Genomic DNA, 16,224 nt, shown 5'->3' on the forward strand with positions numbered 1-16,224 from the left:
AAGGAGCCTCATCTACATAGCAAGGTTGACTGAATATATCCCCGTTTTTTTAAAAAACCACAGGTTGTCGGCCTTCATCAGCAATCATCATGAGGTTAGTATTGTACAGATGGGTCACTCAGGGTTTGGGGTAAAGGGTCAGCTAGCAGGTTCTGTGTCTTTGCAGCTGATGTGACCAAAATGACTTTACCACCTGAGTCCCTTACCCAGCTAGGGCACTGGCCAGTAAGGTACTGGTTGGCTCACTCAGTGGCCAGTTATCATATGGGAAAACTGGGTCTATTACCCCTGATGTCACGGTGGAGGAACTTTGATGTCATCTTTGTTGCCTCAGCGGCTGTTCTGTCCAGCTAGTGGAAGTGACCCGCCTCACAGTCCGCCCACCAGGTGGTGAGGGCATATTGGCAGCCAGGATGGTACGGCTAAAATTCGCGGGCCCCCTGCCGGAGCAGATCATATTTGGCCACTTGTACTGCTCTGTACAGACTTACATTTTTCCCATCCTGGCATACTGTACGTGCCATTGATTTGGGCATGGTGCAATATTATGTAAAAATAAAGTTTGATGCTCTTGTTGCAGCAGGTTCCACCCACGCAAATCCCCATTGGGTGGTCAATGCACCAATGACCCCTACTGCTTTTTCTGCGGTGGTGCACACCAATTTCTCTCCCGCACATGCCCAGTCTACCAGAAGGCACTTGCTATCCATCATGCTGTCAGAGCTGACCCATCGACTCTGTCTAATGTCAACACCTGTCTGCGTGCCCTCAATCCATCCTGACGCACTCCTCACAGCTCTAACCCCTTGACAACACCTACTGCTCCCAGTCGGACTTCTGGGCCTGTCCAGGAGGGTCTAACATATGCTGCAGTAGTTAGTAACTGCTTTTCAGCATTGGACAATCTTGCTGGAGCATCTGGTGGCAAGTCTGCTACTGAACCAAGTGGAGCAAATGGTTGCTGTGTCCTCCCACCCAACCTCCCAATCTGCGGTGCTGCTCAGCCCTGCCACTCCACCCAAGTCCCTTCATCAGCGCTCCCACCCAACACAGACCTCTTCCCCACATGCTGCACAAGACTCCGTAGCTCCTTCCATCCAGCCTGGCATACAGTCAGGCAGTTCCACCTCATCACTGGTCACAACTCCTGCCTCAGCTCCAAATACATCCCACACTGCCTCCCCTAGTTCTATTGAGGCAGGCCCCACACCTGGTGAATCTCCTGCTCCTCCACATCAGCTGGTACCAAGGACAACCTCCCACACATTCTCATATACCAACCCCACAAGTGCCCATTCTTCAGAATCCATTGTGGACCTTCTGTTAACAGCCCTGTCCATGTACAAAAATGGACAGTCCTTTATGGACATACATGTCAGCCTCCTGGCCTGGCTTCTCTCCCAACTCTTGCCCCAGTGATGGCTCATCAACCTCTATGTAGGTTAATCATCTGGAATGCCAGATCCCATCTTTGGAAAACTAACAATTTCACACAGACAGAAGCTGACCTTGTTCCAGATGTTATTGGCCCCTGTGAGACTTGATTGTCTCCACATCTTGATCTGTCGCTGCAGGGTTTTGCTGTGTATCGTGCTGATCATCAGGGTCTCGCAGGGAATCTAGCTGTCGCGGTCAGGGAGGACATGCCTACCTCGGTTCTGCAACTGACCTGGCCCCCTTCGAGGAATGTTAGGAGTTCTTGCGGTCTGCCTATCCTTCGTGAAAGGATGGATCGCTGTGGCGGTTTGCTACAACCCATGCAGGGACATAGGCCTGGAAGAACTCTCGGCCCATGAAGACCAGCTCCCTTCACCTTGCTTCCTCCTGGGTAATTTCAGCACCAGACACCCCCACTGGGATTCTCTCTTGGCCGTGGATTCTGGCAATTGGTTGGAAACTTCCCTTTTCCAGTTTCTATTAGGGAGCAGTTGTTTCACCCTGCTCACCCCGATGGGGCATGACACCCGAATCAATGCACACTCAGGCCTGCCTTCCACACTTGATTTATATGTGGGCGACCCTGTTTTTGGTGGCTGAGCCATCTGGACTGGCCCATATTTGTGATCAAACCACCTTCCAGTTATCTTAGATGTCCCTGATCTTTCCCCACCCTGATCTGCTCCACCTCGTCCACACTGGATCCTCACACAAGGGTCCAGGTCTTCCTTTATGGCAGCCCTTGATAACACTGGGGCTCTGCCTGGAGGGCCCTAAGATGACCGTGTGACAGGCTTTACATCCTCTGTGATTGCAGCAACTGAGGCCACCATCCGCAGGTCCTCCACACGTCCCCTAGGCACTGTCACGGTTCCTTGGTGGACAGAGGACTGCACCAGGGTTGTCCGGGCTAGGAGGGGTTCTTGGAATGCCTGGTGGTGTCCCTGCCATCGTCACTGAGACATTCACACAGTAGGGATGCAGAAGGCAAGCAGAGTCTTAACCTAGCTCGCTGTGCTGCCTGGTCTGTTTTCTGCTCAACCTTGTCATTCTCTAGCTCACCATCTTGAACCTGGTCCTTCATTTGAGCAATGAAGGGTCGCCCTACCACCCCACAGTATCCTCTGGTGGAGGAAGGTAACCTTATGGTAGGCTTCCAAGACAAGGCTGCTGTCTTTGGGTCTTGATTTGGTTCCCCAGCTTCACTTCCAGGTCTCCAGCACTTACTTAGGGTCACTCAGGCAGGCATCTCCTCCCCCCAACCCCACCAGCAGGCTTAGCCTCCCCTTTTACCCAGGCAGAACTCTCCTCTGCTCTGTGGACCTTACCACCAAAGAAAGCATGTGGCCCAGATTTAGTACCCAATGAGTTTTTTATTCATATCTCTGTCCACCCTCAGATGTTGCTCTTAGACATATTTAATAACAGCTGGGCGTCAGGGATCTTCCCATCATGCTGGAAAACCTCAAACCTCCTCCCCTTCCCCAAGCCGGGGAGGGACCCCCTCTTCTCTGGCTTCGTACAGGCCAATAGCATTGCTATCCAGTGTTGGGAAGGTGCTTGAGAGGATGGTGTGCCGTTGGCTCTCCTGGTGGCTGGAGCACAACCACCGCCTGTCTGAGGTACAGTTTGGATTCCGCCCAGGGAGGGGGACATCTGATGTCCTCCTCCAGTTTGAGCATCATTTCCACCAGGCATTCTGTTGACAGCAGATATTCCTGAGGCCTTCATGGATCTCCAGGGGGCTTTTGATTCTGCCTTCCATGACGGGATACTGTACAAGTTGTGCTGTCTTATGTGTCACAGGCTTGGCAATGGCTTGGGTACAAAGTTGTTTGGAGGAGCGCTCCTTTCGTGTTTCCCTTGGGGGTACGTACTCCTGCCCCACCCCAGTCAGGCAGGGAGTACCACAGGGATCATGCCTCAGTCCCCCTACTTTATAATGTATTAAAGTATGACCTCCCTCTTCCTCCTGTAGTATCCGTCTTAGTGTATGCAGATGATGTCTCCATCGTGTGTAATGCTGCCTCATTATGGCAGGCCCAACATCGCCTCCAACAGGCTGTGCACGACAATCCCATCTGGGCTGCAGATTGGGCACTAACAGCCAATTCACCCAAGAGTGCTCTTTGTGGCTTTGGCCATCGGAGGCTCCCATCAAATGCCCATAATTCAGCTTGCCGGAGAACTTCTCACGCTTTGGACTCGGGACAAGCTTCTGGGCCTCCACCTGGATAGTCCCCGTCTCACCTGGGTCCCCCACATTGACCATCTTTGATCAGCATGCCTTAGGTGCCTGGACATAATGAAGTGTGTTGCAGGAGTACTGGGTTGCTGATCAAAACACTGGCTTCCGCCTGTATCTGGCCTTGATTCACAGTAAGATCTCATATGGTACCACCCTTTACGGATTGGCTGCCCAGACCCACCTAAAAAAGTTGTATGTTGTCCAGAACACGGCACTTCACCTTGCCCTAGGTGTCTTCCAGTTCACCTCAATTATTTCGCTTCATGCAGAGTCTGGGGTGCTACCCCTCTCCATCTACTGCATGGAACTGGACAGTCGGCTGCTCCACCGCATTTTGGCCCTTCCCTCCATCCACTTGGTGTCCTCTCTCTACTGCCTCTCCACAGTCATTCGTCAGCCTCCGGCATGGCCACGAATGAGGTTACCGTACATTATCCTTAGCATCCAGGCCTGCCACACCCTGTCTCTTGATCTGCCCAGGCCTGCCCCAGTTGCCCCTCTCCCCCCAGTTCCCCCTTGGATGGATGTGTCTCCATATGTCTCCCTTTGTCTCCCAGTACCGTTCCTGAAGTCACCAGATGCAGTCTTGGCATGGCAGCTCTTTCATAGCATGGACCTCTCTGTTTATAAGGACCTCCTGAGAATTGACATGGATGGGTCTCTTTCCCCTCCATCTTATTTTGTCTCAGCAGCCTTTTTTGCAGATCTTTCCATATGCCAAACCTGGTCGTTCAGCAGGCGGTATGATGTCCTAACTGCAGAATTCAAAGCTATTCTCCAGGCCCTTAAGTATGTCCGGACTTTCCTCCAGCATCAACTGGTGGTTTTATACACCGACTCACTGTCCTCAGTTACCCTTCTTCTCTCAGATCATCCTGTGACTCATGTCAGTATTGTCCATGCTATTATGGAGCACCTCCTTCTGCTTTTTACTCCTCCCTGGCACCTACGCCTTCAATGGATTCTCTCGCATGTAGACATCTGTGCCAATGACATTGCAGATGCAGCAACAAAGAGAGCACTGACCTCCAGTACACTTGTCTATGTGACACTAGACAGCACTGCATTCCCTAATCTTGCACACAGCTCCTGCATATCATACTGGAATGCGAACCTTGCAACCATCCTACCTGCCTCCCATCTGTGGCGTTTTTTTTCCGACTCCTCTGAACACCCTTGGACACGCCATCCTTGTAGGGACGTTGATGTAGCCATCGCCATATTACAGTTGGGCCACACAGGCCTAGCAAGTCACATGCACCATTTGGGTATGATAGAGCACCCTTGGTTCCAAAAGGTGACCTCAGGTTGAAGAAACAATAGATCATTTCATGTTATAGTGCCCAAGGTTCCACTCCCTCTACACACTTTTGCAGGATCATTTGGCATCTCTGGGAGTTTTTAATTAATCTCTCCACACCCTCCTGGGAGGAGGTGCCGGGAACCCTCGGTTACGACAACAAGTCGTACGGTGCACGCCTGACTTCATCTGAAAATCTAGGCAGCTCTCCCGCATATAACGTGAGGCCCTAAAGGGGGTATCACATGGTACCTGAAATCATGATTTGCCGAAGAAATCGTGGTAACCGCCTTCGAAACCATGGCAGATTTCGTGGGCAAAACTGGATTCGGTTCACATCCATTTCTGCCGAAGATTTCTGGCACAAAACATTTTCTCTGATACCAGAGCGAGCTGAATGAAGAACTTGGAGGCTATACTGCAGTATTTTGTTTATTTTTTAAAAGTTATAATTCCCTCCTAGAATGTCTATTACTTTCCATTATATATATTATTAATTATGAAAGCTTAAATAACCTTTTATATCATTCACGGGTGAAATAACGATGTCGATAATTGTTGATTTCAATGGGAAGTGGATACAGCACACCACGCTGGGTGAGGAGTATTGTATGTATCTCACCGTTCATTCAACACTGCAGATATGATGGCTTCTGGGCAGATAGTATGGAAAAGGACCGCTGAAATCGCCCTCATCGAACAAATAAGGTCATTCCCTCGTCACGGGAAGACAGCTGTGGAGCCGCCTTCTCGTGGTTTTGACTGCCGCCACTTCTTTCTTCTCAAGTGTGACCAATCCAAGAGCCAATGCAGCAATCACTCTCCCCTCAGCAAATTCAAGAAAAGTCACGTTGCATCTGATACATGTGACTCGTGTGAAAAGGTGGGACAGACTACTGTGTGCTTTGTTTACACTTTTGCTGACCGTCGGCAGCGTTGGAGGAACGTGTGTGGTACGGTTTGTGCCTGGTTCCAGCAAACTAGGAACGCGTTCCATCGGCAAACCATGATTTCAGGTACCGTGTGATACCCCTTTAAACGGTTAGCATTGGAAGGGCACTGGGGCATTGTTTTGGCCATGACCCTAACCACAAGAAGAAGAAGATGAAGATGAAGAAGAAGATCCTTCAGAGCAAATCCTTTAAAATCATTACCCATTATCTTGAGGGTCATCGTCAAGGATCAGTGAATTATCCTCCTGATTGTCTTCACTGGCAGGAGATGAATCATGGGTGGGAACTGGAGGTGTGGCTTGTACCTTGCATGCCGTGTGGTGTACTCAGTGTTAAGCATTATTCAAATACTGTACTGCACACTTTATACGCCTAATTTTTTATGATCTTACAAATTAAAGATGTTCACTTTGCATATTTCACTTATCACTCGTCACCCTCGAGCAGTGTATCAGGGACTTCCAGAGAAATGGTGTGGGTCATACTGAGGCCAGGGCATGGGGGAACGATGGTGACGCCACTAGCCCACCACCATCTGATGCACAAACACACAAACCGTGCAGACAGTATGGCTGCCCTGGCCTGAGCTTAGGCAGTCCAGGCTGCTTCTAGTTTGTTTGGAGTTTTCCTGTTCGTTTTCGTTTTCGTTTCATTTTCGTTTATCGTTCTGGTTTTAAAGGCTCCAACATGCTTGCATGTGTCAGCCTTGGTCACCTAATGGCGGCTCTCCATGCTGCACGATCCATTGCAGCCTCCCTGTTCAGTCCCTTAACCCTGAGGTCACACTTAATGACCTCGTCCCACGTCCTTCTCAGTCTACCCCTCATAACCCCACACCCAATATTAACACTTCTCACCTTCCTCACCCAATTATCATCCCCCATCCTCTCCACATGCCCAAACCATCTCAATCTGCCTCTCCTCATCACAACACCGATACACTCCACTCCCATCCTACCTCTCAACTCATCCATCGTAAACCCAGCCCCTTCAGGCCTTGGACACAGGGACGCACTGCACATCCACCTAATCATTGTCATTTCTGTACGTCTGAGCCGGCGAATACTTTCCTCCTTCACTACCCAGGTCTCACTACCATACAGCATTATGCTCCTAACACATGCTGCATACAAAGACCCCTTAGCACGTAGGGAGAGTCCTCGCAATGTCATGAGAGGCAAGAGCTCCCTGAACTTCTTCCAACCACTTCTCACCCTAGCCACAGAGCTAGCTCCAGCCCCACCCCCAGCACACAGCATGTCTCCCATATAACAAAACTCTTCCACACACTGAAGAGATTCACCAGCAAGTTCAATCCTTTCACGCTTGACAATCTCCACCTGCTCACCCCGGCATGCCGTACACATAAAATCAGCATTATCTCGCAGTTTACCTCTGATACTACTACATCTCTTATGCACCCACTTATCACACACACCACACAAGATGGAATTACTTCCCACGCCCTTGTGGCAAACTGCACATGGCCACTCTCCCTCGTCTTTGACAGTACCGCCACCAACCCTAGATATCATCACTTTTGTTTTATCTGTACATTTACCCTTAAACCCTTTATGCCCCATACCATATCCCCACTTCCTAAACCTTTCCTCCACCTCGTTTTCTATCTCTGCAATCAACACCAAATCATCAGCATACAACAACTCCCACGGGAGTCCGTTTCTAACGTAACGTGAAAGGGCTTCAAATACCATGATAAACAACATGGGACTCAAGACTAACCCCTGATGCACACCAGCATTCATGGAAAACTCATCACCCAAATCTCCATTCACTCTTACTTCGGTGTGAGCACCCACATACATGGCCATAACCACCCTAACCAGCCACTCCTCCAAGCCAAGCTATCTCATTGCCCACTTTACCACCTCTCTTGGGACTCTGTCAAAGGCCTTTTCCAATTCAGCAAAAACAAAATAAAGATCCCTTCTCCTACCAATATATTTTTCCTGAAGCTGTTGAACAATGAATATGGCATCAGTGGTCCCCCTACCTAGCATAAACCCAAACTGCATCTCATCAATATTCACTCTTTCTCTAATCATATCTTCTAAAACTCTCTCCTTTACCTTCATTATCTGATCTAAAAGCTTTATACCTCTATAATTTCCTCTTTCCAGGGCATCACCCTTCCCTTTATACACATTTACAATTACACTCTTCGGCCAATCATCTGGGACAACACACTCATAAATAATCCTATTTATCAGGTCAGTGACTAAACTCACCCCTATATCGCCTGAGGCCTTCAACATTTCGGCAGTCAACCCAGACGCACCTGCTGCCTTACCCACCATCATCCTGCCTATTGCCTCACTCACAGTAGCAGTATCAATCAAAGGCCAAGGGCCAGGCACTGGATTTGCTGACTCCAAACCTTCCCTGTTCCAGTCAAACTCCTCATTCAACATCCGGTTATAATGCTCTCTCCATGCATCTTTAATATCCTCACTGTTCACCACTACCTTTCCTTCATCATTCTTCACACACTGCTCACCTATAATATCCCGATTATCCCTCTTCACCTGACCTGCCACCCTTATCATATTTTTCCTTTCCCCATGATTTAGGTTATCAAGTAATAGTCTCTGTGACTCAGATTTTGCCCTGTGTACCTCTCTTCTAGTCCTACGCTTGGCAGCCAAGTATTCCTCTTTGCTACCACCCTTCTTTCATTCCCGGAAAAGCCTTCTTTTCTCCTTAACTGCAGCTTCTACACCCTCATCCCACCACCAAGTTACTTTATGTCTTGGTTGTCGTCATGTTCAACCTCATGTTACAGCAGTAACTCTCAAGAGATTGTTCTTGAGGGCTCTGTACTGTTCATTAACACCTCTGTCTACAGCTCCTTGTTCAGCCATCACTCTCCTCAACTTGCAATAGAAGGCATCCCTTACTACTTGGTTATTCAGCTTCCATATTTTCTTTCTAAATAAGAAAAAATTTCGGTAGGCTCCATGACTTCGAACAAAGCGAACTCCGGTCTAGTGAAATCCATTGTAGAGAGGTCATTCTGTATGTATGTATATATATATATATCAATCATTTCCTGTTGCATCCCACTGGATGCATAGGGCCTCAATGAACTCTCTCCACCAATATTTGTCTCTTGCCATCTCCTTCAGGTCCCACCAACAGTCCTCTCCAGCTTCTTTTTTCATTGTCCTCAACCACGTTTCCCTCGGCCTACCTCTAACTCTTCTTCCTCTATCAGTCCACTCTCGCACATCCTGTATTAAACTACCTTCTTTTCTGTACGTGTGCCCTAGCCACTTCCAGCGAGGCAGTCTCACGTATTCATTAACTGGTTCCACTCTCGTAATGTCCCTTACTCTTGCATTTTAACTCTGTCTTGCCACTTTACCCCAAGAATCCTTCTCAGTATTTTATTCTCAAATCCTAATACTTTCTGATCTGTTGCAATTGTACTGTACCATGACTCATGCCTGTAAATTAAAATTGGTCTATCCATGGACTTGTAAATTTTCACTTTAGTATGTATCGAAAGCATATTATTATTCCAAACAGATTTCACATTCCAACAGCTCACCAAGCCTGTCTAATCCTCTCCTCAATTTCATTGTTTAATGATCCATTAGATGATACAATCGTTCCCAGATATTTAAAGTTTTCTACATTCTTCACCACATTATTCCCAATTACACAATCGATTTGGTTCTCCACATTCATATTAATAATTTCAGTCTTTCCACAATTTATTACCAATCCCACTTTTTCTCCTTCCCCCACCAGACAATGAAGCACCCTCTGCATCTCGTAAATACTTCCACAAATCAGTACAATATCATCAGCATAGTCCAAATCCATCAGCTTCTTATTTTCTTTCCAGTTAATTCCTGCACCTGTTCTCCTTACAACCTTTTTCATAACCTAATCCATAACCAAAACAAACAGCAATGGCGAAAGAACTCCTCCTTGAATCACTCCTGACCTAACTTGAAATGGATCACTCAAAGAACCACCCACAATTACCTTAGAAAAAGTACCTTCATGCAGGCTTCTAATAATATTTACAAACTTTTCTGGTATACCATAGAATCTCATAATTTTCAACATAGCTCCACGTGAAACATTACCAAACACCTTTCCAAAATCCACAAAACACATACAGTACCCTCGCGCCCAACATGTGTTAGTCCAGCACGATTTACATCCAGCACGGAGAGCAAATAATTAGTATTATTTAATACGATTTAATTATTCCAACACGAGTGTGTTAGCATAACACGCACAGAGCTCCGAGAAGTGGGTGAAATCCACAGAGTTCACCTCTAGCACAATCACCCCCGGTCCAACACGGTCATACTGGACATTCCCATGATGATGATAGCCAATGAAAACTTCTGATCAAGTAGCCTTCCCCGCCCGCTATCGTGACGTGATCGTGATGCCGCCCAATTAAAAACGCTTCTGCTGTCATGTGATGTTTTGTTTAAATTTCTCTCGCCACAGCGCCACTCAGTCGCATAATTCGCATTGGAAGGTGTTTTTTTCTTGCTGCATTTTCTGCCCTTGTTACTGCATTTTAACCTGCTCACGATGCCTAGGAAGCCTTCTGAGAACCCCAAGAACTGTCGGCACCTCCCTCAGGCCACCAAGCTAGAAAGCATCGAGAGGAAGAAGAAAGTTGACATTGCCAAGGCCTACGAAATGAATGAAGCCAAAGTGAGGAATTGTTGAACATAGAGGATGGAAGTAATGCGAGTTTAAGTGGCTGGGGAATGGCTGGGAGAAGGAGGGAGATGAGAAGACAGGAAGAAATCAGTAGGATAGAAGTTGTGGAAGCAATGAAAAAAGTTAAATTTGGAAAAGCCCCAGGAATTGATGGAGTGTGTGGTGAAATGCTGAAGCATGGGGGAGAGATAGTAGTAGAATGGATGTGGAAGATGTGCAGATTGGCCTGGGAGAAAGGTAGAGTCCCAGAGGATTGGAAGTCAGGTATAATTATTCCCTTGTAGAAAGGAAAAGTGGAAAAAAAAAGAATGTGGTAATCATAGGGGCATTTGTCTTCTTAGTATAATTGACAGAGTTAGAGAAGGTACAGAGAAATTAGTTGGAGAAGAACAGGGAGGCTTTAGGAAGGGAAGAGGTTGTGTAGATCAGATATTCATTCTTAGATCTTTAGTGGAAAAGATTCTAGAGAAGGGAAAGAAGTTGTATGCGGCTTTCATGGATTTGGAGAAAGCATATGACAAGGTGGATAGACAAGGATTGTGGAAAGTGTTAAGAATATATGGAGTAGATGGGAAGTTGGTGAATGCTGTGAAGAGTATGTACGACGGTGCTAAGGCTGCAGTGCGTGTGGATGGTGAACTAAGTGAATTTTTCTCTTTGGAGGTTGGTTTGAAACAGGGATGTGTCATGTCTCCATGTTTGTTCAATCTGTTCATGGATGGGGTAATAAAAGAGGTACAAGGTAGAGTAGTGGATGTTGGAGTGGCCTGGTGAGAGAGGATAGTTTGGAAACTCCCTGTACTGTTGTTTGTAGATGATACTGTGTTGTTGAGTGAAGATGAAGGAGAGCTGCAAGGCTTGGTGGATGAGTTTGGGAGAGTGTGCAAGAAACGGAATCTAAAGGTGAATGTTGTGAAGAGTAAAATGATGGTCATTGAGAGAGGTGAAGTCAGTGAATGAACAGCGAGTTTGGACGGTGAGGAATTGGAAAATGTGAGTACGTTTAAGGAATTGGGTAGTGTGATGAGTAAGGATGGAGGTTTGGAGGGTGAAGTGCTTGAAAGGGTGCAGCAGGGAAGAAAGGTTGCTGGTTCTTTGAAAACAGTGATAAGAAACAGGGAAGTGAGCATGGAAGTGAAAAAGTTACTACATGACAGTATTGTGATACCAACTCTAACGTACAGAAGTGAAGCTTGGACGTTGTTGGAAGGACACAAGTCAAGAGTGAGAGCAGTGGAAATGAGTTATTTAAGAGGAGCTTGTGGAGTCACATGGAGAGACAGGCTGATGAATGAGGATATAAATGAGCGTTGTGGTGTAGATGTAGATGTGATAGGAAGTGTTATGAAGAACACACTTAGGAGGTTTGCCCATGTGGAGAGGATGGAAGGTGAAAGACTAACGAAGAGAGTGTATGTGAGTGAGGTGGAGGGGGGAAGAGGGAGGGGGAGGCCGAGGATGAGATGGAGGGATGGGGTGGAGAGGTATATGAGAGAGAGCGGTGTGAGTTGGGAGCAGGGCAGTGAAATGGCGGGGGACAGGACGACGTGGAGGCAATTTGTTTGTGGCCACCCCGAACGGGATTGAGGCGTCTGGCAATAGATAGATAGATAGACCTTATGTGAGGAGAAGAGCAGACACACGATGCCGGAGATGAGGTAGAGAGGGAGAACACACTAAAATTCATCAAAGTCTATTTTACTAGCAACACTCCAAACATCACTTTCTAGGTCCTCCATAACATCTTCATTCTGCTGTCACTGGATATCCTCTTGCTCTAGACCAGCGGCAGCTTGTCTGGCGAAGTAATGAGTGAATGTTTACGACGGTTTACTCGGTCAATGTGCATACGACTGTAGACTCTGACTGCATCAACAACCTGATAATCACGTCATTACCTCTTGCATGGGAAGGGTCACTGTCAAAGATGAACTCCTTGAGAGACTCAGCTTGACTCAGGATTTGACTTAAAACTTCACTGCTGGGTTCAAGTGCTGGTCTGGCCTCCCTGTCTTCCTCTAGCTGTTCCCTCTCCTCTTTGTCCCTGTCTTGTTGCTCAGTTTCCTGCATAACCCACTCATCTGAAGTGTCACTGGTGTCCCATGCAATCTCCATCACCTCCTCCACTGTCACCACACCACAACTGAGCACAGAGCACGCCACAGACGCTGTTGCTGAGGCCGAATCGGCAGCCACCTGAACACTTTCAGTTTTTGCTGTGGTGAGTTGTGAGGTACACAGCGGCAAGTGTGGTTTATTGTAGCTGTGTTCGCTTCTCTCCAGGCTGCCAGGAGGATGTTCACAGCATGTTGAATGTTGTGCAGCTTCCAAAACTTGCTCACATTCACAACCTCCTTGGAGATGACTTCATCCTGGGCGGTGGTGGCGGCAGGAGCGGTTGTGGTGGATGGTGGTGGAGGTGGCCTCCGCATTACTCCCTTCCTCCTCTTCCTTTTCCTCCTGGAGCAGCTGCTGGAGCTCTACTTGGGTGTCTGTAGCAGTAAGCAACTGCCTGAACACTCACCATTGATGGAAAAACTTAACATTGGCGATCACTTCCTGGTCCAAGGGCTGGAGAAGTGACGTGGTGTTAGGTGGCAGAAACTCCATTGTAATGTTCTTGTTTCTGCCAGTGAGGAAGTGTGGATGTTCAGGGACATAGTCCATCAGCAGGATGACCTTACAAGGCAGGCCTTCCTGCCTTCAGTGGCATCTTCCATCAGGTATGAGGCAGTTGTCTATCCAATCGGTGACAGTGTGACTTGTCATCCATGCCTGCCTTGACTGCCTCCAATATACCTGAGTCTTCCATGTTCTGTAAGTAGCAAAAGGCGTGTGGTCGTGTGGCCTGGTGGATGACCAGTGGCCTCATTTTACAACTTCCTGTAGGTTTGCAACAAAACAAAACCGCTACCTTGCTCTTGTTGGCCTTCCGTACCTTTTCTTGTGCTGTTGTCTTGCATACTCTTCCACTGGAGGCTGCTTTTGTCCATGTTAAAAACTTGCTCTGCTGCGTAACCCCCCTCCTTGATGATATCCTTCAAGATACAGTAGAACCCCATTCATCCGGAAGATGAAAACTGGCACTTTTTAAGAACCGGCAAATTCAGAGTGTATAAGAATGTTTGACTAGCAAAAAAAAATACAAAAAATTTGAATTTTGCGCACATTTATGGCTGTGCCAGGTGGATGAGCCAGGTGGATGATTCTAGCTTGTGCTGGTTTTGGTTCTAGGTTATGCTGGGTGGAAGGCTGCACAGGTGGATGGCCTTGTACAGTACACAGCGGCGCGACTTTTGCACTGTCGCCGACCCGAGTAGGTCACTGCTGCCGCTCCGCTACTATCTCCATGTTATGTGCCTCTTTTACAGGAAAAGTCTATCACAAAACCATCCAGCAATGCCTAAGGATGATTCTAACAAGAGAAAAAGGATGGTGTTAACTCTAAAACAGAAACAAGAGATATGTAAGAAAATTGAAAGAGGTGTGAAATGCAGTGTGTTGATGAAAGAGTACAACATCGGTTCATCCACCATTTACGATATCAAAGCACAGTCGCAGAAACTTAAAGAATTTTTCATGAAAATTTGAACATCTGATGGCATTGAAAAGCGACGAACAATGCACACAGCAAAGTTAGAGGACCTCAATTGTCATGTGTATGAGTGGTTCCAGACAATGAGGTCTTAGGCCGTGTGCATTTCAGGTCCTCTGTTGATTGAAAAAGCAAGAGAATTTCATGAAAAAATGAACATAGAAGAAAAATGTGTCTTTTCAAGCGGTTAGTTAAGTCGGTTCAAAATTCGTCGTGGAATAAGGCAGCTGGATATCTCGGGGGAAGAGAAGTCTGCTGACACAATCTCTGCGGATGAATTCGTAAGCAAATTTAGTGCCCGTGTTTCTGAGGTGGTGTGTGGGGTGAACAGAAGACGGAGGGGAGTACAAGGAACAGCGTGGTGGAATGAAGAGGTGATACAGGCTGTGACACAAAAGAAGAAAGCAAACAATGAATGGATCAGAAATAGGGGCGTGGAAGAAGTTGAGAGGCGGAAGACAGAGTTATATGTAGAATGGAAGCAAGAGGTGAAAAGATTAGAAAGAGAGAGGAAGAAGAGAGTGGATGAGGAATTTGGAAGGAATTTGAGTGTAAAGTGGAAGGACTGTAAGAAAATGATTTGGAAGGGGGTGAAGAGAGTAAGACAGGGTGGCAGTGAAGTTAGGAGGGGAGTGAAAGATAAAAATGGTAGATGACTAGTGGAGAAGGGAGAAAAAGTGAGCAGATGGAGAGAACACTTTAAGGAATTGTTGAACATGAGGATTGAAGTAATGGGATCATAAGTGGCTGGGGAATGGCTGGGAGAAGGAGGGAGATGAGAAGACAGGAAGAAATTAGTAGGACAGAAGTTGTGGAAGCAATGAAGAAAGTCAAATTCGGGAAAGCCCCAGGAATTGATGGAGTGTGTGGTGAAATGCTGAAGCATGGGGGAGTGATAGTAGTAGAATGAATGTGGAAGATGTGCAGATTGGCCTGGGAGGAAGGTAGAGTCCTGGAGGATTGGAAGTCAGGTATAATTATTCCTGTGTACAAAGGAAAAGGGGAAAAAGAAGTGTGTGGTAATCACAGGGGCATTTGTCTTCATAGTATAATAGGAAAAGTGTATGGTAGGATACTTATTGACATAGTTATGGAAAGAGCAGAGGAATTAGTTGGAGAAGAACAGGGAGGCTTTAGGAAGGGAAGAGGTTGTGTAGATTGGATATTCATTCTTAGATCTTTAGTGGATAAGTTTCTAGAGAAGTGAAAGAAATTGTATGCTTCTTTCATGGATTTGGAGAAAGCACATGACAGAGTGGATAGACAAGGATTTTGGAAAGTAGCCGAGAAACCATTTACAACGCTGGGTGGTAAGTGTATAACCAAACCATTTGTGCTCCCTATGTGTCAGGAAGTGGGTTGGTGGAGGGTTAGTGCCCTTCCCCGTAAAACAAATAACTCAGTCAAATGGCCACCCCTTACGGGATTATGGTGTCTGGCAATAGATAGATAGATAGATAGATTAAGTATATATGGAGTAGCTGGAAAGTTGTTGAATGATGTGAAGAGTATGTATGATGGTGCTAAGGGTTCAGTGCATGTGGATGGTGAACTGAGTGAATTTTTCTCTTTGAAGGTTGGGTTGAAACAGGGATGTCTCCTGTCTCCATGGTTGTTCAATTTGTACATGGATGGGGTAATAAAAGAGGTACAAGGTAGGGCTGTGGATATTGGAGTAGCCCTGGTGAGAGAGGGTAAAATATAATAAATAAAAATAATTTGGTTTTACGCCAGGTATCCCCAAAGGGCCTAGGCGTTGCCCCTGGGTAGAGGACTTTGGATTGGAGCGTGTACCATTATATGACCGGATGCATCATCTTTAACCCCTTAACCGCGGGGCTTGACTTTGGTGACGCTTGGGAGCAAGGGATCATACCACGGGGCGTCACTTTTGTGATTCTGTGTTATTTTAAATTCACCCGGGCTTTCAAGTGGTGGCTTGTATCATCTATCAGTACTGCCAATGTTCAAGACT

The sequence above is a fragment of the Coenobita brevimanus genome, chromosome 106, assembly GCF_032717465.1.
Source record: "Coenobita brevimanus isolate Jiangsu-jjx chromosome 106, ASM3271746v2, whole genome shotgun sequence".
Classification (NCBI taxonomy): Eukaryota; Metazoa; Arthropoda; class Malacostraca; order Decapoda; family Coenobitidae; genus Coenobita; species Coenobita brevimanus.